The sequence below is a fragment of the Crotalus tigris genome, unplaced genomic scaffold, assembly GCF_016545835.1.
Source record: "Crotalus tigris isolate CLP2741 ecotype Arizona unplaced genomic scaffold, ASM1654583v1 scf7180000019962.420169, whole genome shotgun sequence".
In the NCBI taxonomy this organism is placed as follows: domain Eukaryota; kingdom Metazoa; phylum Chordata; class Lepidosauria; order Squamata; family Viperidae; genus Crotalus; species Crotalus tigris.
The window spans coordinates 152,223-177,942 of record NW_024097793.1 but is presented as its reverse complement, the minus strand read 5'-3'; the positions used below and the strand labels follow the sequence as shown (position 1 = coordinate 177,942).

Genomic DNA, 25,720 nt, shown 5'->3' with positions numbered 1-25,720 from the left:
TTTCTCCTTAGTTCTAGGTTGCTTCTCTCCTTGATTAGTTTCCACCCGTTGCTTCTTGTCCTGCCTTCAGGTGCTTTGGAAAATAGCTTAATTCCCTCTTCTTTATGGCAGCCCCTGAGATATTGGAATACTGCTATCATGTCCCCCCTTGTCCTTCTCTTCGTTAAACTAGACATACCCAATTCCAGCAACCGTTCCTTCTATGTTTTAGCCTCCAGTCCCCTAATCATCTTTGTTGCTCTTCTCTGTACTTTTTCTAGAGTCTCAACATCTTTTTTACATCGTGGTGACCAAAACTGGATGCAGTATTCCAAGTGTGGCCTTGCCAAGGCATTGTAGAGTGGCATTAATACTTCACGTGATCTTGATTCTATCCCTCTGTTAATGCAGCCTAGCACTGTGTTGGCCTTTTTGGCAGCTGCAGCACACTGCTGGCTCATATTTAGGTGATTGTCTACTAGGATTCCGAGGTCCCTCTCAGAGTTACTACTATTGAGCATGGTGCCACCTATGCTGTACTTGTGCATTTGGTTTTTCTTGCCTAAAAACCACATAGATGGCCTCTTTGACCGCTCTTTCAAACCAGTGGTCCTATCTGTCCAAAATGTGGACTTTGCTCTTTGAAAGAGTGGCCTTTGTTTTTCAAATGCAGATGGACTGCTGAATCTTGTCCTGATGGGTTTGTTTTCCTATGTGTTTGTTCTTGCATGGCACAACATAGGAATTATCAGGATTCTAGAATATCTATTTTTCCTTATAGTTCAAGGGTTTTAAAAGCCTGGCAACACTGGGTTACCTTCTTTGTTTATTGAAGGATGTATATGTGGACCAGGAGGCAAGAGGTAGATGAAAACTAGAGCAATGAATTGATTGAAAATCAATAAACAAGGTGTTCCAAGGTTGTACTGTATATTCTCATCTTATTTATTTAGCTTATATAAGACTAAACTATGAGGAAGGCTGGATAAGAGAAAGGAAAAAATGGAATTTTCATCATACTGATCAACAGCAGATCAATCAGTAATCCATGTGAACAAGCAAACTGACCTTCTGTTCCAATGTAACACAACCTTCCTTATTCTGGCAATCAGAATTCCCAACCTGGTTGGAAAAGGAGACCAGAACTTTTCAGATCTACAAACAGTTCTTCTCTATATTACAGCAAGGTCTATTTTACAGTGCTTTAAATAAGCTCTGCTAATTGTTATACAGGTAATCCTCAAATTAGTCCTACCTGTTATACAGGTAGTCCTCAACATTTCCGTTGTTAAGTGAGACATTTGATAAGTGAGTTTTGCCCCATTTTATGACTTTTCTTGCTACAGTTGTTAAGTGCATCACTGCAGTTGACAAGTTAGTAACCCAGTTGTTAAATGAAACCTGGTTTCCCCCATTGACTTTGCTTGTCAGAAGGTCACAAAAAGTGATCACATGACCTTGGGACACAGCAACGGTCATAAATATGAACCAGTTGCCAAGCATCTGAATTTTGACCACCTGATCTTGGGGATGCTGCAAAGATTTTCACAGTGGAAAACAGTTGTAAGTCACATTTTTTCAGTTCCATTGTAATGTTGAATGGCCACTAAACGAGCTGTTGCAAGTCAGGGACTACCTGTATACCATACCTTTAGCTTAGCAAGCAATATACTAATACTAATATACTAATACAGATAGTCCTTGACATATGACCACAACTGAGCACAAAATTTCTGTTGCTAAGCGAGGCAGTTGTTAAGTGAGTTCTTCCCCATTTTATGACCCTCCTTGCCACTGTTGTTAAGTGAATCACTTCTGTTGTTAAATCAGTTAAATTAACTGAATCTGGCTTCATGATTGACTTCGCTTGTTGGAAGGTCATAAAAGGTAACCATATCACACCAGAGCATTGCAACCGTCATAACTATGAGTCAGTTGTCAAGCATCTGAGTTTGATTACATGACTATGGGGATGCTGCAACAGTCATAAGTGTGAAAAATGATCACGTCCCTTTTTTCAGTGCTGTTGGAACTTTGAACAGGCACTAAATAAACTGTTGTAAGTCAAGGACTACCTGTAGGTCCCCATTTCTGTACAAACCTTTGTATGGCAAGTTTGCTGCCTTCCTCTCTATCTTATTTCACAGGTGTTTGTTATCCCCAGTTTGATATACTCGCCACTTTGAAATTCTCCTTTATTAGATAGCCACTTTCGGTACCATCACTCCTTGGTTTGGCTTTTAGCCCAGAGAAGAGAAGTTGGAGGGGGGCATCCTTTTTGAGTCTTGGAATTTCAGCACCTTGATCAAGATTTTCTTGCAATAGAACTAGAGATTGTTTCTAAAGTTAGAAATGTATCAAAAGACACAATGTGTTCTATTGCTGTAAACTAATTTTAGCTATGTTTCCTTTCTTCATCGCACATCCTTAATTTCTTTGGTTTACTCTTCCTTATTCCTTCTGTGTGCTTGGAATAAGGTTGCATTCCTTGCAACAGAACGGCACGGTGTGTATGTCTATATTTATAGTTGTGCTGCAAAACTCTACATATTCCTCTCTTGCGGTTTTTGAGGGTCATCCAGGTTTTTGCAGTTTGGATAACTAACCTGACAACATGCCACACAATAATAACTGCATGAGAATTTCACGGCCAGAATATAACAAGGTTCGCATATCACCATAATGTGATAGTGTGGGGTTGTGTGAACCGATCTATTATGATTTGCAAAGCATGATTTATGGGTTTTGCATGCTGTGGAAACTCATCTAGTTATGGATATTAGGTATGTTTGCTGCCCTAGGTTGTTTATGAAAATAATAGAGGCAGGCTATTAATAAATAAATAACACATTGATGAAAAAAATAATCAAAAAACTTAAATACTTTATTTTTAACAAGGAAAAAAAATTAAGGTTTTTTTGGATCTCTAATCTGAATGCCAATAATCCACTATTATATTATTTAAAGATAAATCAAGCTACCCTGAAAAGAAAAAAGAATAAATATGACAAAAACATTATAGGGAAAGCTGATTATTATTTTTTAAGTGGTATGTTCTTTCATTGGCAGAAACCTGCCATATCTACCTTGTTCCTTCTTTTTTCCCCCTCCTCCTGAGAATTCCATCAGCCAGAGGGAACACTGATTGGCTCATAAAGTTCTTTACTTCCAGCTCAGCTCCATGTCCTTGAAAGGATGGTGAAATTTTTGAGATGCTACTGTACAGTAACAGTTGGTAGAGGGGTGTTTCTTTGTTTCCCAAAACTGTTGCCTCACAACTCCTCCCTTGCAGAGGATTTACAAACCTTGCAACATGTTGTGAAATCTTGCAGTGCAGTTAATGATATCTGCACCACAAGATCTTTTTAAAAGAAATATGATTTTGTGGCTATCCACAGCACCCACCTCCCATACCCCAAGCCAAGTAAATGAATACAAGTAATGAACTATCCTTACCTTGAATGTGGAGTGTTGGGAGCAAAGTTTGTGTGTGCATGTGTGTGTTTCAGTCCTGTCGGGATATGAGGCAGTTCAGGTAATTTTCACTTCTTGACATTTTTCAGTCAGCTGAAGATAATGGTGGATTGCATTTAGACTTCACTTGAGGGTATTGGGAGCACAAATGTTAATAGTGTCAAAGAAATCTTTCTTCATTCTATCTCTTCTTTTTATTTTTCAGGACAAGTTCACATTGAATATGATTGAGAAATCTTGCAAATAATGTAATTTAAGAGTAACACTGAATTAAGACAGTAAGTCATCTGAGGAATGCACTCTACATTTTGCATGTTCTTTTTTCATGAAAAGATTAAAGCTATGGTGGCTAGTAGATTAGGTAGAATGTTTGCTATCATGCTATAATTTAGCAGTACTGGTGGTAATATAGCTCTAATAACCTTTTACATAAAAATGAGAGGGGGGGGGAAGGAAATGACATTGTCAAAACAATCCCTTTAGCCTACATGTGTTTTTAATGCTTAAGAACAGTTTAAGAACTATTTTGTTAATGTTGGATCTGTGTGAAGAAAATAATAGTGCTCAGTCTTTTTGAGCATCTTAGATAATATGCAGTATTCTATTTCAATCAAAACTCTCCACTCTTAGCCAAATAACAGTTTTTGCATGGGAATTCTTTAGAACCATGTATCGTACCCTCATAACGTCATGCCTCATTGGAAAAGACTCTGATGTTGTGAAAGATTGAAGGCAAAAAGAGAAGGGGAGGGCAGGGGACGAGATGGTTAGATAGTATCATTGATGCAGCGGGCATGAGTTTGGGCATACTCAGGGAAATAGTGGAGCTCAGGGGGGCCTGGTGTGCTATGATCCATGGGATCGCAAAGAGTTGAACATGACTTAGTGACTGAACCACAACAAGACTCTTGCAAGATAGTTTTCACTGAGAGAGAAAGGTTTAGTTAACATATGCTATGCTCTAACATTAGTTTTAGTTTAACAGGTGGGAACTCAGCCAGTTGTTTATTCAATAACCATAATGGCTACTATATCACTTATAGTTACACATTTAAAATTCTTCAAGACAGCTGTATTAAAGTGTGATCCACTAACCCTTGAACCAGCAGCAGAAACACAGGCCAGTCTAAATTATGCTGCCTCTATTGTTTGTCACTATTCTTCAGTGGCTGTCGAAGAGTGATGTCTCACCCACTGTGGGACAAGTGTCGCCTGCTGGCAGAAAAGTAACCACTGATCTCAAATCATGGTTAAGGCTCCATAGGGAAGAGTGTGGTGGAGGAATTCTGGTTAAGCAGCCCAGTTAATTTCCAATAAAATGTAAATCGTCCTGCAGTTACTTTCTTCAGTTGGACATACTAAGGATTTACAATGCTATGAATCAAGTTCCTGATGTTTGTCTATTCTAAATCTAAAGATATGCATTGCCTTTTTGCGAAGCTTTATCCACATGTTTTTAGACAATACAAACAATAGAAACTTCAATATTGTTTTATTCACTGTTCTGTTACCTTTAGCCCTGATTTTTGAGTATGTGTGGCTACTTTAAATATCAGTGCAACTCCTCTTTTTCTATCACTCCTGTTTCCTTTGAGCAAATTCCATGTCTACAGACATCTATTATGCTATATCCCTGTTAAGACATACATATACATAGATATATATTTGATATAACATTCTCACATATCACATATTTTTAATGTGGCAATGTGCTTTGCGAACCTGGCATTTGTAATTTATTCAATAACTGATAGTTGTGCAAACCTCAGCAGAGTATGATGAAGTATATGAGCCAGGTTTTGACAAGATTCACAAAATATACTGAATCATAATTTGCAGAATAGACTACAATAGCTGCCTTCATTACCATCCATTCTTGTTTCTGCTTTATAAATGGGATTTAGAGGAATCACCTTACAATTGCACATCTGCCAAATGTAATGAGAAAAAAAGAAAAAGGAACTGGAATTCTTTTTTCTTTTTTAGGTTCACACAGAGCCCTGAAAAATATTGGGCTGATGTCACAACAAGAAATCCCTGTGATTATCCAACACATCCCTCAGTCTTCTCTGGTACTTCTCTGATCAAACCAAATCCAATATTTCCTCTTGAGTCACAACAGTGCAGAAATCAATTGGCTCAATGGTTGAATAAAGATGCCATAGTATGATGGAAGTGTGGAGTCAATTCAAGAACACTATACATGTAACACGTAGAGATGTATCACCCCTACTTCTACCTCAATATTTAGCTATTTGGCTTCTAAATCTTTGTTGGTGATTGAGAATAATGTGTTCAAAGAAACTTTATATTGCCTTATAGCTGCCTCAAGATTCTCACAGATACTATTGCTTGAGCAGAAATAGATAAGAATGAAATTATAGAAACTTGGATGTATACTTGATGTCCAGAAAGTGATTTCTTTGAAATTTCTTTATAAGAACTTGGAACCTTCTCTTCTTTGTAAGAAAACTTTGTAAGAACTTGGAACCTTTTTTATTGTTATCTCCTATCTGTACATGTAGTCCTCAACATACGACCACAATTAAGCCTAAAATTTCCATTGCTAAGCAAAATAGTTGTTAAATGAGTTTTGCCCCATTTTATGAGTTATCTTGCCACAGTTATTAAGTTAATCACCGCAATTGTTAAGTAACACAATTGTTAAATGAATCTGGCTTCTCCATTGACATTGCTTATCAGAAGGTCATAAAAGGTGACCTTCACAGGATCCTGTGACCATCATAAATATATGTCAGTTGCAAAGCATCCAAATTTTGATCGTGTGACCACAGGGATGGTACAACAGTTGTAAGCGTAAAAAATGGTCATAAGTACTTTTTTCAGTGGTGTACCTTTGCATGGTCACTAAACAAATAGTTATAAGTCAAGAACTACCTTTGTAACAAATAATGAGAGAGATAAAAACATTTCTTACTATTTTTGAAAGCAAAAACAAGAATAGGACTACCATCTGTGGGCTGCAAAAATCCAGCCAATTATCAAATTTAGATACACTTCTAAAGTAAACATTATATCAAGGCATAAAATGCATTTTTCCCTCACACTCTTTAAAAAATAAAAATCTCACAACAAAATGTCATAATTCTGTTAACTAAATGCAGTGCTTTTACCTTGTCATTATTACCATAGAGAATTGCAAAGTGTGCATTCATTACAGTGAAACTTCAGTCTAAAATGTCAAGCTTTCTGTTTTTAATGCGTTTGTCAATGGTAGGTAATTTTAAAACTGAACCATTCAAGAAGCCTTGACCTTTGAGGCTGGTAACAAGATACAATGATTACTTTACTTAGTAATTTAACAGATTCCAGATGTGGAAAAAGTACATTGCATGTTCAAAAAGAACATACTGTAGTAGTTAAAATAATAGGAATATACTATAGTGTTTAATCATAATATAGTACAGCCTTTTCCAATCTGTAACCCCCCAAGTAATTGGACATTTCTGCTCATAATTTCCTCAACCAGTAGGGGGTTTGTTTGCTATAAGATTTGAGACTCCACTATATGAAAATGAGCCATGATGGATCTAAGGATGGCTCAAACCTATCCCAGATTATACCACCAGACTATACCCCAGACACCTCAACTCAATTTGAGTGGCTTCATCCACCAAATAATCTGAATAACCTTCATAATGGCCCATAGATGTTCAAACAGAGAATGGATCACCCTAAACAGAGCCTCTGGTCAGCTAGAAGCAGATGCAAGAAAGATAGAGAAGTTTAGCTGTTTTGCCCTTATAAGTCAGGTAATCCCTAAAATGGGCTCCTACCCATGGTCAGGCAGAGTCATTTTGAGTCTTCTTCCAGCAGTGTTCCAGACTTCTGTTTCATCTCTCTCTTCAGTAAACCAAGATGAACCTCTGGATCTTATGTGGGAGAGACTGCATAAGAATGATGCAATCCAAGGCCCCAGCCACCTGTCCATTAGAGGTAGTGACTAGGGCCTCAGCTAAGATGCCTATCAGATCTTCAAGCTCTCTCTGGAATTTCACTGGGTCCATTAATTGCCTGAGGTGGGCTGATCAAAGGGATCCTGTCTCCTTGCAGGGAGGGGTGAGACCATGAACTAAAAGGCAATCACGACAACATATTACTATTAATATCCTCCACCATCAGATCACATCTCAAGTACCCCATCAGTACCCCAAGACAAAAACCAGACCTAATATGTGTCAGCCATCGATGAATTGGGACAAGTCTATGTGCCAAGATACTAAAATATGTTTAGTAATAACTACAGCAAAAAATAACATGTAGAATTCTTCACTGTGTATAATATTTCATTATGCAATACAGAATCAACCACAAGGAAATTGCACAGAGTTTTGTGAACAAAATAGATTTCAGCAGAATTGCTATCAGACTTGTCTGGCTGATTCTTAAGCTGTTGGAATGCAAGCTGGTTGTAGCATACTGATGAAAGTGAAGGCAATAAACTAGAAAATCTCACGACAGCCTTTAAGACAATTGGCATCTGCTGCAATAACTCCCACCTGAAATGCAATCACAGAGAGCTGATTTCCTGAACCTTGTGCCCTCCAGAAGAGTTTGGAATTAGGAGAGTTGGAGTCCTAACACAATTGGAGAACGCCAGGTTGGGAAAGGTTAATATGTAACTATCGTACTGTCAGTATTTCTAAGGGACATGAAGTACTCTGAATGCTTCAGATAGCATTAAATGGCAGTACTTTTTTTTACTTCAGGACATGTGTAGTTCCTTCTAAGTACAGGTGTCGTACAACCATTTGTGACCATTCAAAATTTCAACAGCACTGAAAAAAGTGACATATGATAGTTTTTCACACTTACGACCTTTGCAGCAACCTCCATGGTCATGTGATCAAAATTCGGCTACTTGACAACTGATTTATATTTATGACAGTTGCAGTGTCCTGGGGTTATGTGATCATCTCTTTGGACCTTCTGACGAGCAAAATCAGTAGGAAGCCCGAGGCGCTTAACAACCGTGTTTCTAACTTTACAACTGCAGTGGTTCACTTAACAATGGTGGCAAGAAAGGTTGTAAAATGGGGCAAAACTCACTTAACAATTGTCTTGCTTAGCACCAGAAATTTTGGGCTCAATTGTGCTCAGACGTTGAGGATGTCCTGTAGAGGTGGCACTTCAAATCTCTGAATCCAATCACAATAGGTGGAGTGAAATAGGAACCCTGCGAGGACAAGAAGCAATGTTGTCTCTCTATTCCCTATGCTTGGAAAATTCAAATTCAGGCTTGTAGGAACTACAGGTAGTCCTCAGCTTATGACCACAATTGGGACCAGAATTTCTTTTGCTAAGCAAGGTGGCTGTTAAGTGAATTGCACCTGATTTTTACAAGCTTTTGCCACAGTTAAGCCAAGGGCTGTAGTTGAAAAGTGAATCACATGGTTGTTAAGCAACTCCAGCTTCCCCTATTGATTTTGCAGGCTGGGAAGGTCACAAATGGTGATCACATGACCTTAGGATGACTCTCATAAATACATACCATTTACCAAGCTCCCAAATTTTGATCACATAACATTGGGGATGGTGCAACAGTTGTAAATATGAGGAGTGATAATAAGTCACTTTTTTCAGTGTCTTTTAACTTCACATAGTTGCTAAACAAATGGTTGTAAATTGGGGACTACCTGTCCTTCATTTCCACCAAGCCTACTTAAGGCTTTCCCTGACTTTATCACTGATTTTTTTCATTTCAAGACTAGCAGAAGCTAACCCAACTGCGATTTTAAATTACTTTCTGAGAGTTATGGGGATGATAATATGGAAGTGTTCTCAGCTCTGTAAAGACAAAGGCAAATGTGAATTAAAAAAAAAGTATAGACTTGAAAAGAATTCTTCGATCTCTTGAACCATAATAGGACAACCATCTTCATCTTTCCATTGTTTTTGAGAGGAAAACAACCAGAAGCAGATCTAGATGTCAGAATGATTGATTCAGAATACGGTATTGCAACTGAAAACTAGGAGAAAAAAAAAGGTTGGCAAGACATGGAGTTGTGTTGCATGGCGGTGGAAAAGATTTGTGAAGATGGTGGCACCCGAGGGAATGATATCTATTTCTATATACAGAATAAGCTTTGCATAGGAATGTTTAACCTTGAGTGTAACATTCACAGGGACTGTTAGACACAATACTGTGCTCACAGTCCTAGGCATTTTCAGAAGGAGCAAGAGGGGTATAAATGGGAAAAAAATGTATCACATTATTGTAGAACAAACCATGCAGCTTATGAATATACATCCAACATCAAGGCACAATTATAAAGGGGGGGTCATGACATTTCAATGCACATTTGGTAATAATTTTGTCATCCCAATTTGTATTGGCACATCTACTCATAGCATCTTGGTTCTCTGTGTATTGCAACACACATCCAATAGTGGACTTTGTGGATAATAATAGGGTAACTACAGGGCAGTTTTCCATTTCACAACTAGAAAAATCTGTTGTGCCTTCTCCCTAGTTTTGGTCAGAGGGATCTAAACAGCGGAAAAGCTATAGTGGCCTTATATATACATTATTTTATTTGTGTGGGTTCCTTAGCTGTAGCCCATGGACCGCTGCAGTCAAATGGGGGTTGTTTCTGGAAGTTCCCAGGGTTTAAATAATGTAATGTTAATAACAATAAACAGCACATCCCAGACTTAAAGCCACAATTGAGCCCCAAGTTTCCATTGCTAAGCAAGACAGTTGTTAAGTGAGTTTTGCCCCATTTCATGATCTTTCTTGCTACATTTTTAAGTGAATCACTGCAGTTGTTAAGTTAGTAACATGGTTGTTAAGTGAACCTGGTTTCCCCATTGACTTTGCTTGTCAAGGTGATCACATGACCTTAGGACACTGCAACTGTCATAAATATGAGACCAGTTGTCAAGCATCCAAATTTTGATCATGTGACTGGAGATGGTGCAATGGTTGTAAGTGTGAAAAACAGTCATAAGCAACTTTTTTCATGCCATTGTATCTTTGAATAATCACTCAACAAATGGTTGTAAATCGAGAACTATCTGGTAGTACTTTTATGGATCAATTCACCATTACATTATTATTTAAAATATGACTTCATTCAAAACAAGAATATGACATTTTATCTATTTTAATAGTGATGCTATTAGGGGATGTTAATATGATCTGACACTACACATTTGTTGGTTGACACATGGGAATGTAAAAATGAATCTGCAACTTTTAACTGGCATATTCAAAGAGCTCATGGTTAACACAGCATTACTCTGCTAAGCCATAACCTATGTCTTAAAAATCACAATGGTGAAGGTAAGTATTTTCAAGTTTAAGATGTAAATCAGCGGTAAATTGTGAGTACAATCGGTAGGGTATGGTGATTAAGCTGTTGATGTACAAGTTAGCCTCCACTTACAACTGGTCAGTTTGTGACTGTTCAAAGTTACAACCTCCAGGAAGATTCAACTGGACCCAATTTCAAAATTACGGCCATGCAGTTCCTCTGCCTATGTTGATCTTTATAACCAACTACAAGGATGCTGCAAAAGCCCTCTTCACTTATCCCTCCCCCCATCCAGTTGGGTCCCAGGAGGCCTCAGCCTGCTCCCAAGTTGGCCACTCAGGCATACAAAGGAGCCTAAAGAAGCTACCAGAACACAGAAGGAAGTTAAGCCTGTAGGCCTCGGCCTACTTCACATCCAAGCACCCGAAGGCCTCCCAAGGCCTACCTCTGCCTCTTGGGATTCCCCCAGATCTTGGCCAGCTCTCAGGCCAGCCATTCAGTCACCCAAGGGAGTCTAAAGCTAGTCAGTAGAAGCAACCAGCATATGAAAGATAAACTTACAACCTGTGGGCTGAAGCTTACTTCTCATCCTCCCACCCCCACAGATCTCCTATGCAGGCTTTTCAGCTGTGAGAAGTTTTATATCCAAATATATTTTATCCTTCATGCTGTTTCCATCTTTCCTTAAAATATTAACAGAATACACAATGGTCTGAGAATCAGTGTCTCCACTAGATAGTTGACAGTCAAGCTGAAACTAAGTTAATCAACTAAAATTAGCAAACTTCCTCATACTCCCAAATAAGTTATCCAGATCTAATCCACACATCAAAGGATAAGGCCTGCAAACACGAAGTTAATTAAATTAGGTCTCTCAGAGGAACTGCATGTTTACAAGAATAAATTGCATGTTTACAAGAATAAACATACCTACACACATACTCACACACACCCCTAAAGCATCACCCTAGAATCAGTATGTAGACATTTCACTGTGGACAAGCTCCCCCTATAAAAATCTGCTGCATTTCTCTGCAGTTTGCCCCTAAAGGCAAACTATTTTACTTTTAGGAATATGTATTTCTTCTTTCCTCACAATTGTCTGGATCTCATTTTTATTTATTCTTGCACAGCCCCGGCTGGAGTTGGAACCCCAAATTATTCTTCTGACACAGCCATGGTAGGGAGCCTAAAGAAACTCCCAGCACTCAGAGGGAAGTTACAAGTGGCTTCATTTATTTGTGGAGATAGTGGAATGTTTATGGAGATTCTCAGTCATCCAGGTGCTCTTCCAAAAGGCAATTGGTTTTCTTGGTTTTTTTTTCTTGAAAACATTTTGCTTCTCATCTAAGAAGCTTCTTCAGTTCAAACTGACTTGAGGGGAATGGAAGGTGTTGAGTCCTCGTGTCAACGGCGAAAGAAAAGCACACATTCTGTTGATTCTAACAGCCTTTATTCTCAGCAGCTCTCTCCGACATAACTCAGAGGCTTGCAGGCCTCTCTGTCTCCTTTAATAGGATCCCCGGGCAAAAAAGGTAACAAACTGGCGCGCTTCCGCGCCTTGCGCATGCGCGCAGGCCGGCACCACTCAGTCTGGTCCCAGGCAGCTTGCAACAGCCTGGGACCATTGCAACGTCCCAAGCCTGCCTTTGCAGGCTCAGGACACAACACCCCTTTATTAAACTATATGGGTAGATATACGTGACCTCAACACGAGCGTGGTGTGCTATCCAATGGAACCTGCAAATCTGTTGCAGCTACTTACTAGCCCCACTATAGCATGGTACCAGGCTATTGTTTTGGAATTAAGTGCCAAAACCCACACTTCCAAGTTCCCCAACAGCAGGTATCCTTTTCACCTCCCTTGCTTTGACAGCAATGTTACAAAATCTTCCAGGTATTTGGGAGATCTTTTTACTCTCTGTGACCTCCTCAGATTTTGAGAACTCCCTAAATCATCCTGTGCAGAGATTATAGTGGAGTTGACCCCTCTTTTAAACCCTGGTGGTCCCTGTGAACTGGTCTGCTTGCTTGCCCACCGGGCTCGTCAGACTAGGACTTTGCTCCCCACTATACCTGGTTGATCTGCCTAACTGCAGGCTCTCGGGCCCCACTACGTGCCCACCAGTATTTGGCATTTCTGTGGTACTCTCCAAGTCCACAATGGACCTATCAAGGGAATGCATCCCTTCACTCCCAAGCCCCATAATGGGATTATCTGGGGTTTCTGCAGTGCCCCAATACTCTGCTGCCCCCCATTCTATGCCAGAGGTACCAGAATCAGGATTTGCCTCTCTGACTACCTCCCTGTGTGTAGACTTCCTTTTGGAAGCAGTAGCAGCATTGGGCCAGCTTGTTTGTTTATGTGCCAGTTCTCTTGTGTTATTTGGGTTGTTTGGTTATTCTCCCTACTTGGAGTGCTGAATTGGGGGTTGTGAATAATGAGTATGCCCCCTGGGTGACTCCCTGGCTGGAGTAAGCACTGGTGCCTGTATTGTTTTTTGTTCCCCTGAATTCCTGTTAGGGACACTTGCGGAACCTTGGGACAGGCCTTCTTCAGCCTCTCCGTTTGGTCCCAGTTGCTGCCAACACCCTTCCCTTTGCCCACATGGTCTCCCTCCCCCCCGGAGAAAACCCAAGAGTTGCAGAGGGTGAGTCCAGTCTCGTACACAGCTGATCGATATGCCACTGAAGGACACGACCGTCGTCCAGGGAAACCTCGTAGGACAATGGACCAGTGACCTTGTATACTACCGCCAGAACCCACAGGTGACCGGGCTCATAGTTCCGGGTCCATATCGGGGCACCCACTTGCAGACACCGCGGTGCCCTGGGTTGGGTGACCCAAGGAGCCAGTCTGTCTGGATGCAGCCTGTCAAGTTTGGTGATCAGTTTGCGCCCCCCAGCGAAGTTCAGCCGAGCTCTTCCCAGTGGAAGTGGAAGGTGTGGTGCAGTAAGCAAGAAGAAAGTCTGCCAACCTGTGGTGCCAGTCCCCGTAGGTCAGTTTCTTTAAAGTATCCTTGGTGATGCGAACCATCCGTTCAGCCATACCATTGGTGGAAGGGTGGAATGGGACCGAAGTTGCATGACGAATCATGTTGGCCTGTAAGAAAGCCTGAAACTTGAAAGAAGTGAATTGAGGACCATTGTCAGAAACCAGAACATCTGGAAGGCCATGTGCAGCAAAAATCCCTCTCAGTACTTGAATGGTCTTGGCAGCAATAGTGGAAGAGACAGGAACAACCTCAAGCCACTTTGAATAGCTGTCAAAAACAAGGACCAAGAAGAATTGTCCCTGAAAGGGCCCAGCATAATCTACATGCACCCTAGACCAAGGTGACTGTGTCTCCTCCCATCTATGCACAGGAGCCTGAGGCATTTCAGGGCGTGAACACTGGGACAAGTGGCATCCATGCACTTGGGCTTCTATTTCCCTGTCTAATCCTGGCCACCATAAATGGCTGCGCGCAAGCACTTTCATCCTGACAATGCCATGATGACCCTCATGGAGGGAAGCTAAAACTCTAGGTCTCAATGAGGTAGGAATAACTACTCTACTGCCCCACTACAGGCAACCCTGGAAAGTGGATAATTCATTCTTCTTGAACCAGAAACTCTGGAACTCAGTACCAGGACAACTCTCAGGCCATCCAGACAAAACCCATGACAGCACACGAGTAAGCGTGAGAGTAAGCTGAATCAGCCACATCCCTGGCATTAAGGGGAGACTCAGGCAATGCCTGAATGGAAAGAATATTGATGGCAGGGGCAGGGGCAGCCTCTACCATTTACAAAGGTAATCTACTTAGGCCATCAGCGTGGCCCATTTCCTTGCCAGGTTTGTGAACCAATGAAAAATCATAGGCTGACAAAAAGATAGATCATCTCAGCATTCTAGGAGAGATGATATGGGGAGTTTGTTTGTTAGTGGTAAACAACCCCAACAGAGGCTTATGGTCAGTATAGACCGTGAAATGTCTGCCACATAGAAAATCATGGAATTTTTTAATTCCAGTGACAATGGCCAAGGCTTCTCTATCTATCTGGGCGTAGTTTCACTCAGCAGAGGACAAGGTTCTGGAGTAATATGCAACAGGAACTGAGTTCCATCAGCTCTTAAGTGGCTAAGTACAGCCCCCACCCCATAAGGGGAAGCATCACAAGCAATGCAGACAGGAAGAGTTTCATTAAAATGTGTAAGTACATCATTTGATGTAAGTAAGGCCTTGACCTCATTGAAACTTTTTTCATGTACTTGGGACCACTGCCACACTGCCTGCTTGTCTAAAAGTGGTTATGCTACATTAGCTTTGTTAGGTAGGAAAGCATTGTAAAAATTCAAGAGGCCTAGGAAAGCTTGTAACTCAGCTTTAGACTTAGGCCTAGGAGCCTGCTGTATGGCCTTCAATTTAGACTCAGCAGAGTGAATATCCCTGGCATCTATTCTGAATCCCAGGAAATCTGTAGAAGAAACTCCTATTTTGCATTTGACTTTTTTTAAGTTTTAGGCCTGTTTTTCTGAAACACAGCAGAACAGCCCTCAATCTCTCAGCTAAATTCTGAGTGGATTCTCCAGCAATAAGGACATCATCAAAATAGGGGCAAACCCCTGGTATACCTCTCAGGGTGTTTTCCATAACACTTTGGAAAATTCCAGGAGCTACATTTACTCCAAATTATAGTCTCTTGACTTTGAATGCCCCCCTATGAGTTACAATAGTCTGTGCTTCAGCAGCAGCTTCATCAACAGGTAACTATTGATAAGCCTGTGTCAAATCTAGCTTTGCAAAAACACGCCCTCCTTTGAGGGAAGCCAAAATATAGCTGACTACAGGTACAGGATACGCATGCTGTTGCAATGCCTTATTTAGTGTGCATTTGTAGTCTGCACAGATGCGAATGTCCCCATTAGCCTTGAGAGGCGTGACTATGGGGGTTTCCCATGGACTTGAATCAACAGGTTCTAAAATACCTTGCTGGATCAATTTGTCCAATTCAGCATCAATTTTCCCTTTAAGAGCAAAGGGTACTCTTCTTGCTTTCACCCTAATGGGAGTGACAGTGGGGTCAAGTTTCAAAGAAACTGGGGGGCCTTTGTAGGCTCCAAGCTGGGGGCTGAAGACATCTGCAAACTCTTTGCAGACTTCTGCTAGGCCTAGTGTTTGCAATTTGTGTAGCCCTGTAACTTGGATTCCCAAGGCCTCAAACCAATCAAGTCCAATGAGACTCGTTCGCTCACCCCCAACTACCAATACATCTAATGGACCTTCAAAATCTTTGTATTGTACTGTAAGGGTGGCCTCCCCCTTTACACACACCTTGGAATTTTGGAAATCTGTTAAGATTATATTGGATGGCCTAAGTTTGGCCTGGAACCCACTGCTAGTGCAAATCTTCCTGAATGTGTGGATAGAAATGATTGAAAGGGCAGACCCAGTGTCCAGCTCCATAACCAATGGAACTCCTTGCAACCTCACTTTAAGTGACAGTTTCTTTTTAAGTGGCCTGTGTGTGCCTATTCTATAGATACTTCTGCATGATGCACAGAAACCCACCCTGTTTTGGCTGGGGACCCTGGTACCTTTCAGGCGCAATTCTTCTCGAGGTTGTGCCTTCTGACGGCCCAGAGAAACAGCTGCTATTTGGCCTTGCTTTCCACATGCTCTACAGATTGCAGAACAGAACCTGCAGTTGGTCCTTTTGTGGCGACCTCCACACCCGAAGCACTTGGACACAGCTGGAGATTTTTCTTTGCCTTCCTTCTGCTTCCTTTCTTTGGATGGGTAGAGATGATCCACCTCGTCTTCAGGATCTTCCTCAGAACTCTCTTGAACTCCCTCATGGTGCACGGAAACTGCTTCTGGGTTGTTCCTGATAGGCCTAATATTCTTGACCGCCCCACCTGCTGCCTCTTCTGCAGTGACCTCTCTCAAGGCATCTTGGAAGGAAATGTCTTCTTTTGCAAAGAATCTCTGTTGCAAGTCTCTGTTCCTAAGCCCGCATACAAAACGGTCTCTCAGCCTTTCTTCTAAATCTTTAAAGTCACAGGGCTTAGCTGTTCTTCTCAAGGCTGCAATGTATTCTTTGGCTGATTCGCCAACTCTTTGATCCCTCTGTTCAAACGTGTGTCTCCACGCAATAACAGACAACTTGGGCTGGAAATGTTCCTTCAATAACTTCTTTAAATCTGTATAAGTGACAGACTCAAGAGGAGCAGGGGCTGCCAAATTTTCTGCAATTTCAAATGCATCTTGACCACAGACACATAGCAAAGTAGCAGCCTTCAAGCCATCTTCTCTAATTTGATTCACTCTAAAGTAATTTTCCATTTTAGCAACATAAGACTCCCATCTTTCTGGGTGAGTAACGTTGAATTCAGACAATCTCCCTATCTTTGCCATCCTTGCTTCTTACTCTAGGAAGGGGTCTATCAGCCATCTTACCTTCAGCAATGCTGTACTGGTAGGCCAGATGCTGGGTTTAACGCCGTCTTCCTCTCTCCAGGATTCTTGGGGTAAGCTTACAAGTCTTCTTCCTTAATCTTGCAAGCGATCCCACCTTCGTCGCCAGTGTTGAGTCCTCAAGTCAACGGCGAAAGAAGAGCACATATTCTGTTGATTGTAACAGCCTTTATTCTCAGCAGCTCTCTCCGACACAACTCAGAGGCTCCCAGGCCTCTTTGTCTCCTTTAATAGGATCCCCGGGCAAAAAAGGTAACAAACTGGCGCGCGTCCGTGCTTTGTGCATGCGCGCAGGCCAGCGCCACTCAGTCTGGTCCCGGGCAGCTTGTAACAGCCCGGGACCAGTACAATGTCCCGAGCCTGCCTTTGCAGGCTCAGGACACAACAGAAGGATTTATATTTTTTGCAGTTATCTGTTCATTAGCACTCTGAAGCTTGGTTGTTAGCACTCCAAGAGTGGTGGAGGCCACTTGGGGATTTTATCTGTGCCCTCAGAATCACCTGAATCAGAGTGCAAATGGATATGGAATCTTCTTGGGACTGCTGAAAGGATTATGTTGTAGACAGGGGATTTATGGAGTCTCCTTAAAGAATGGAGGCCCCTACAGTCTGGCTAGGATTGCTACTTACTAGGAGAATAGCACAAAGTTGCCATGAAGTTGTCAGCCTCTCCAAGAAAGCTGAGCCTTGCATCACATCAGACCCCTCTGCAAAACCAAAGAAGTACATTTGGTGATGCTGGATCCTGGAGATGGCTTGAGAAGCAGTCTGAGTCCTGCAAGACCCTGGAGTGATCAAATAGAAAGTACCCTTCATGTGCTGATTGCATCTGCTAACCAGCTTTAGGTTCCTTTGCCTGGCTGAATATCTGGTTTGGAACCAGATGGGGAGAACATACAGTGACAGCGAGCAGAGCATTGGGACCCTCAGGAATGGGGGAGGCCTTGAAAGGCCCAGGCCCTCCACTCCTGAGGTACTCCACCCTTCACTTAATGACCTACACATTTGTTTAACGATTGCATTGGGCAGTGCGAGGATGGAGCATCTTTTAAGTGAAATGCTTAATGCCATTGCAATATGGAACCATTAATGTGCAAGCTCTATTAAGGTTGTAAGTTGAGGACTATCTGTAGTATCTGTAATACTGGGAAGACCCAGTGTTACATTACGTATTGTCATCTGCCGAAGGTAACAAGTTGATTTTTGGTCCTTTCTCTCCACCAGGCTCACAGGGATGTTCCTGTGGGGATAAAATGAAGGAACGGTCCCATATAAGCTACCTGGAACTCCAGGGCTCATCTTCACTTTCCCCTAAATCAAAACAAAATACTCCACTAAGCATCTTAAATAATTGTGGGGGGTCCTTGGCTTTTACCTTTTTTCCGTCCTTGATCATGATCCCCCATTTCCCTACAGAATATCCTGTCTCGGAAGATGCACACCACCCCACCCACTTGATTACATATGCTATGAAATTTAAAATATTTGCTAACTGGTACTGTTTAAAATGAGTTTTTTTACTCCACTCTCACATCTGATACAGTGAATGAACATTCTTTCAGTGTGCAGCATATTTTTTAAGAGAGAGAGAGAGAGAGAGAGAGAGAGAGAGAGAGAGAGAGAGAGAGAGAGAGAGAGAGAGAGATGAAACTTCTTAGTCTTATTTTTAATTGAGAAAAGAGAAACTTAGAGAATGGCATATTTGATCAGGACAATGAATGTTGATTGGCTGATCTCAAATAGATTAGGCCACTGTTTTTTTCCACAGAGCTGGATGGCTCAGGCTGAGCAGTGATTGCCTGAATCTGATCTGACAATTTCATAGTCATACTATCATGATGGTAAAGTACTGAGTTTAGGTTTCCAGCTTATTCAATTATTTTGGAAAAGCAGGTAAAGCAACTAAAGCATTTCCTTGTTTTAAAAGACTCCTTAGATCAGCCAGAGTGGTCAATTAGATACTTATGAGAAGCCCATAAGCAGGACCTGTGCAACAGTACTTTCATGCTAATGTTTGCCAGCATATGGATTTCAGAGGCAAGTGGCCTCTAATACTGGAGTTTTCCTCAAGACTTTCTAGCACTTTTCTCTACGGTAATTCTATCTTCTTTAATGGATTGTGAAATGTACTTTGTACCTGCAATAACTCTAAGAGTCAGCTATTAATAACCCTTCTCTCCATAAAACTCAGGAAGTAAGTCCTATTGAAGTTGGTGGGATTTGCCTCTGAGTAGACATGAATAAAATAACTTGCCATTGCTTAATGACCTTTGACTAGAATGTTTAGAATCTGCACTTTCTACTTACTTACAAAGATGGATGTCTTTTCCAAATTCCAGTTGCAAGAATTGGCCCTTCTCTAATGGACAGGATCACTTCCTTCATAAAAACCCATATTTAGATATAATTTTGCCTCTTAAACTTTGCTTAACCTTTAAAGCACAACATCTCAAATCAAATCCCATAGAATTCTTTTTTTATATCATACTTTTCTGCATTCTCTTGTCACCTGGTTAAAATTATGATCCTTCATCGTTTCAAAACTATTTTTTGTTTTTCTTAAATTCCTGATCTCTCTCTCCCTCTCTCCCTCTCTCTCTCTCTCTCTCTCTCTCTCTCTCTCTCTCTCTCTCTCTCTCTCTCTCTCTCTCTCTCTCTCTCTCTCTCTCTTTCTCTCTCTCTCTCTCTCTCTCTCTCTCTCTCTCTCTCTTTTGTTGGCTAAAATTATTATTGCAGTAGGTGGCACAAGGTTCCAAAGCAGAAATGTCTTGACAAGGACACTCTTGACAATACTGAACATGATTTACCTGAACTTTGAATGGTCTTATTCTATTTTTAAAACATTATTTAAAGTATACTTAAAGAAGACCTCTGGTGCATCTGGTTTATGTTTATAGAGCAATACCTAAGGATATTCATTTATTTATTTAGTACAATTCTCAGCCACCTGCTGAGATTTCAGTCCTCCTTAAGGGGGGAGGAAAAGAGAGAGGGGGGGAGGGAGAGAATGTAAACTACAGTTGAAGGAAAAATCTTCATCAGGGTTTAGTCTAAGCCGGGAATAAACAAAATGGAGACTGCTTTAAAAAGAAGGTTGCCGTTTATTGAAGAGAAGAACCAGACAGAAAAATGGCTCTGGAGCAGGGAGTGGTGAGTTTTTATAGCTTCTGGGGCTTTTGAGGCTGTTACCTGTTCCTGTTTGAGGCTTTGTATTTCCTGTGTCATGTATTTTGATCTGAGTCTGAGTGTGTCCCTTTGGCATTGGTGGGTTAATCCTATTATGTCCTGTCTTAGAGTTTGGGTGGGGTATGTAGTGTTATGGTATATTTGCAGCGTTGACATGTAGATTTTAAAGGTCTTTGTCTTTCTAATTTCTTCAGTTTCTAGCTGGAAGGCTCAAACCTTTTTGAAAGGATTATTGATTTTGCATTTCTAAAAGCTGACCTCTGCTGGGTTTTCTGCTTGGGGGAGAGGGGCTGGAGTTGGTTTCTGGCTTTTTAAAAGTCTTCTCCATTATTCCTTTGGGGAAATATATTCTGCCTTTTTAATATTCCCCAAAATATTTCTTTCTCTGGATTCTTCCCACACTACAATACAAAGGTACATATTATGTTCTGAAAATGTGAACTAGGGAAAGAATACTAATTTATTTGGCATCTCATTTATTATTTATTATTCATTTTGATTTTTATCCTATCTTTTTTATTAAGGAGCACATAATACGTGGGCAACTATTTATTTATTAGATTTTTATTCCACCTTCATTGCTTTATATGTAAGTCAAGGTGGTGAACATATTGTCAGAAGGAAAAATCAGGTCCTGTTCCAAGCTGGGAGGACACTGTAGAAATGATCTGAAGGCAGGCGGCATTTTGGAAAGGAGATCTCTTTATTTAGTTGCCAGAAACTGGCTCCATTGTTACTGCTGTTACTCTGTAAGCCACCAAATAGCTCTCACTCTCAACTGTCACTCTCAACCAGCTGTCACTCTCAACCAGCTTGTAAAACTCCAGAAGATTTAACAATTCATTCTCAAGAGCCAATACAAGCCAGCTCTAGCACATCATTAGTTATATGCAGTTGTGAAGCAGTAAAGCCCATAAGCTACCAGAGTAGTCCAGAAGCTGCACTTCTAAGCCAGAATATTTTAAAGCAGTGTTTCTCAACCTTGACAATTTTAAGGCATGTGGACTTCAACTCCCAGAATTCACAGCCAGCATTGCTGGCTGTGGAATTCTGGGAGTTGAAGTCCACATGCCTTAAAATTGTCAAGGTTGAGAAACACTGCTTTAAAGCATGCTTTGTATGTGGCTTACTATATGTAGAATACACATGTCTTATTATTCACAGTCATGCTGTAATAGGCTATGAGAGTAACCTTGAGACGCAGGAGGAAGAGCAGCAGCCTAGAGAAATGTCTGATAAACGAAATCAGAGTCCAAACCAGAAAAGTAATTTGAGAAAGTATCTCAGAATGGACTCTCTCGAGTTCTCTGGACTGGAAAGGCAGGGGAGAGGAAAAATGCTTTCAGACTTGTAAGATTCTGTTACTTTAACTGTTCAATAAAAGTACTAGTATTAGTATTCTTAATTTTTGGTTTCCTGGTCTGGGCTACCTTGAAAAGCTGATATGTGCAAAACCAAACTTTGTGGGATAAAGGAAGTGTGCCTTGTCTGCAATGTGTGATTTTTTTTTTAATATGGTATGGTGCCAGGTTTTTTCTTTGTATTGGATTATTTTAACCTGGCTAAGTTATGAGGTTCTTTTGTATTTGTTTATTTTATAAATTGGTTGTTAGTCTCCCAAAGTCATACATATAAATATTCAAAATAAAAATAAAACAAAACAAAACCCCTCTGCATGATGACTTGGAGTGACATGTGAATCACGAAAAATATAGTTATGAATCTTCTTTTAAGGAGCATATTTCTATTTTGGAGAGGCTCACAATCCAAGTTCAGTCAAATGATTTTCAAAAAATCATGAGAAGGGAAAGCCCCTCATCAACAACAAACAAACAAATCTGGCCACACAGACTTTGCTTATATGCGGAGATATTCTGCATTTCTATTTAAGTTCTTTTTTTTAAAAAAAAAATTTTTAAAAATTGTATGGGATAATAATCCCGCTGTGAAATAAACATCGGGGAAATCAGAACAAATTGCTGCTCAACCATGAAATATGTATTGGGTGAAGTTGGTCCCATGACTGCTTTTCTTCCCAATTGACCAGATTCCGCTGTTTGAGTGGTTTAGCCTCATATAAACTTTCATGTGCCTTGTATCTTTCTTGTTCTAATGGCTTTTCTTTGTAACCAAACCCTAAACAAGGTTTAGCCCTCACTGGAATATAATCAGATTGTTTTCATGAATGGACATGACTTTTAACTGTAGATTAAGCTACCCAGGTAGTCCTTGATTGACAGCCATTCATTTAGCAACCATTCAAAGTTACAACAGCACTGAAAAAAGTGACTTATAACTGCTCCTTATACTTACCACTGTTGCAGTTTTCCCACAGTCACATGATCAAAAGTCAGGCACTTGACAATCGGCATATATTTACAATGGTTGCAGGATCTCAGAGTCATTTGATCACCACTTGCGACTTTCCCAGTGAGCTTTCAACAAGCAAAGTCAACGGTTAATTTAATTTTGTTGTGAGTTACACAGTGACAATAAAGATATTCTATTCTATTCTACTGAATTCACTTAACAACTATATGATTCACTTAACTGCTGTGATGTACTTAACTGGGGCAAAAAAGGTTGTAAAATTGGGCATGACTCAATTAAGAATAGACTTGCTTAACAATAAAAATTCAGTCTCATTTATGGTTGTAAGCTGAGAATTACCTGGACTATTGATTCAAAAGTCTAATAAAACTCAAGTGCCATATAGTAAATGATTTAGTAGGTATCTAACATTCCTTCCTTCTCCTCCTCTCCTCTTTTCTTTTTTCTCCAAACCTCAGAATTTTCAAACCAATGGTGGACCGCTATAAATGGACTGTATTCAGCTTAGCAGATCTCAGTTGGTGTGTAAACTTTTTTCAGAGCCTGGCTGTTACCTGTGCCTATGCTTTTAACTACCTAGCTTGTTTTTAATTAAACATATGAAGAAACTTCACTTCCCTCTTCACAATTAAGGTGACCAACTTTTTTACAATGAAAAGGAGGACACAAATAAATTGAAGAAAAAAATATCATAAATAAAAGAAACATTTTATTCATTGCAACGATAATACAGACAACTTGCATGTGCAAAGTTTGCCAGCCGGGTGTTTTGGCGTGCTCAGCAGCAATTCCTATTGGCTTTCGAAAGCCAATAGTGGGAGTAGCACAGCTCATGCAAAAGTTGAAAAAAAGAACCCATCAAAAAAAGGTGCCAGAACACCGTTCTGAGCGTTCTATGAAGGAAAAAAAAAAGCCCTGCAGATTAGTCTTCAAATATCGAAAAGGAGGACATGAAGGAGGACACTTTTTGAGGAAGGACAGAACTTACAAAAGGAGGACTGTCCTTCCTAAAGGAGGACGGTTGGTCACCTTATTCATAATTGAACATGATAGGCTCTTTTGGCCTTGAAGATAACCTCTTTGCCTCATTGGATGGATGCTGTTGCACCTTGACTGTTGAAACAGCTTTGTGAGAACTTTTTTTCTGAGGCAAAGAATAGCCAGCACAGACTCCCCAGTGACATTCTGCTTAACTAAGGAATGCCTCTGCTGTATCTCATTGCTTTCCCAGGGAGCACAACAGCTTGCAGAACAGTAAGTGGCAAGGGTTTATTATAACATTATGCCAAGCTAAGGACAAACTGTTCCTCTGAAGAATGTTTTACAGCCTTAAATAGAAAGAAAAGCCATTTGACAGCCCTCAATGCTGACTGAAGAAGAAGAAATTGCCACTGAGTGGCTAATTCTGAAACAGCATTCAAGCTCCTATTGCTGCTGCTTATTGTTACACTTGTTATTGTGGTTATTATTTTGCTACTATTATCTAGTACTTTAAAGATAAGTATATTACACAGTCCCAGCAAATGGGATTAATACACCAGTGTGGCGATATGGCATAGTTTCTCCCACATGTCATTTCCTACCTGTGAATGTGGATGTAGGAAAGACTGCAAGTGGGTAAAACAAATGAACACATTAAAAACAAACTGCAATTATTCACATTGGCAGATTGATTTTGGGGTTCTTTAGGACTTATCAAAGCTGCAGTAGTTCTTCTCCTTGTTCCAGAATGTCCCAAAGGTCCTTTGCATTAAAGGAAAAAAATATTATGGGCAGCTACTGTCATTGGAACATAGGCATCTGTTCCTAATTCCCTCAGAGATATATTGAAAATCTCAGCAGCTGATCTTAACCCTATAGGATAGATTTCACCTCCTGAGTTAGTTTTCTACAATCTGAAAATAGATTTTACATTTGGAAGATTTCAACCTGTACAGCCACTAGGTAATGCTTTACAAGTTGGCTTAATTCTTCTTTTACCAGGCAAAATACTCATGAGTTCATGTTTTATTCATAAATATATGCATATATTTATAGTCAGGTTTTAATACCCAGCCCACTATATTTTTCTTTATTTCTGTTTTCTGCTAGGCCACAGCCTGTATATTTAATCTTTAACAGAAAACAGATTTTGCATTTAAAGAACTGGGAAGTCAGCTCCTATTTCTGAATTGCAGATTACGGTATTAAGTTGTAATCTGATGTTTGCAACACCTGTCAATTATTAATGCATTCTGTCTGTGATCTGTGTTCGGAGAATGAATCTAAACAGCAAATCTTCTGATTGCAATGCTCATTTAATCTTTGGATTTCTTTACGCTTCATGGTATTTTTACTCTGTCATTTCTCACCTGTGAAGAATTTTGGAGAACCTCAAAAGGCTGTGTCCATTTTTGAGCCATTTAGTTGGATCCTATAAAAAATATTGGATCTATAAAAGGTTTTGGGTTCTCTTTTTCCATGCTCTGATTTTTTCTGTGAGTCATTCCTGCCTGGTGCCTCTATTATCTGTAAAAGTATGTCTTTTTGGGAAAGAAATGAAGCATTAATCTGTGCTGCTGGTGCCATCTGCTGAAGGAAAATGTGCAAAACATACTTTGTACTTTATTTGGTTGTACACAGCTTGAAGATGGTTGGAAAAACATGCTTTGGATCTTGCACATATCCAGAACCTTTTTCTAAGAGAGATGTTATTGTTTCAACCTTTCAGCAAAGCCTGAAAAGATGTCTCTCCCCTAAGAAGGTCACTCATTAAAGTTAATGCAGTAGCATCTTTAGTTGATTGATTAAGTGCCATCAAGATATTTTCAACTCCTAGCAACCATATAGGATGGATCTTCTCCATAGATCCATCTCCATTAAAGCTAATGCAACCCTTAAAGCAGCAACTTTACTGGGGCTGCTTTAAACAAGAGTAGAAAGGTGATAGGCTTGTTTAAGGGCTGACATACCTTTTCCAAATCATTTTTGAAGCATGAAATGCATGACCATTTTGCATAAAAAAGTCCTTTT

At 40.3% G+C, this 25,720-nt stretch overlaps 1 long non-coding RNA gene across 1 annotated transcript; it reads left to right on the top strand.

The window, feature by feature from the left end:
• The first annotated feature begins 3,360 nt into the window (after nucleotides 1-3,360).
• On the top strand, nucleotides 3,361-5,640 carry LOC120317977. Its single transcript, XR_005559379.1, has 3 exons — nucleotides 3,361-3,514; nucleotides 3,659-3,731; nucleotides 5,440-5,640. It is a non-coding gene; the product is annotated as an uncharacterized LOC120317977 (long non-coding RNA).
• Nucleotides 5,641-25,720: the final 20,080 nt, after the last annotated feature.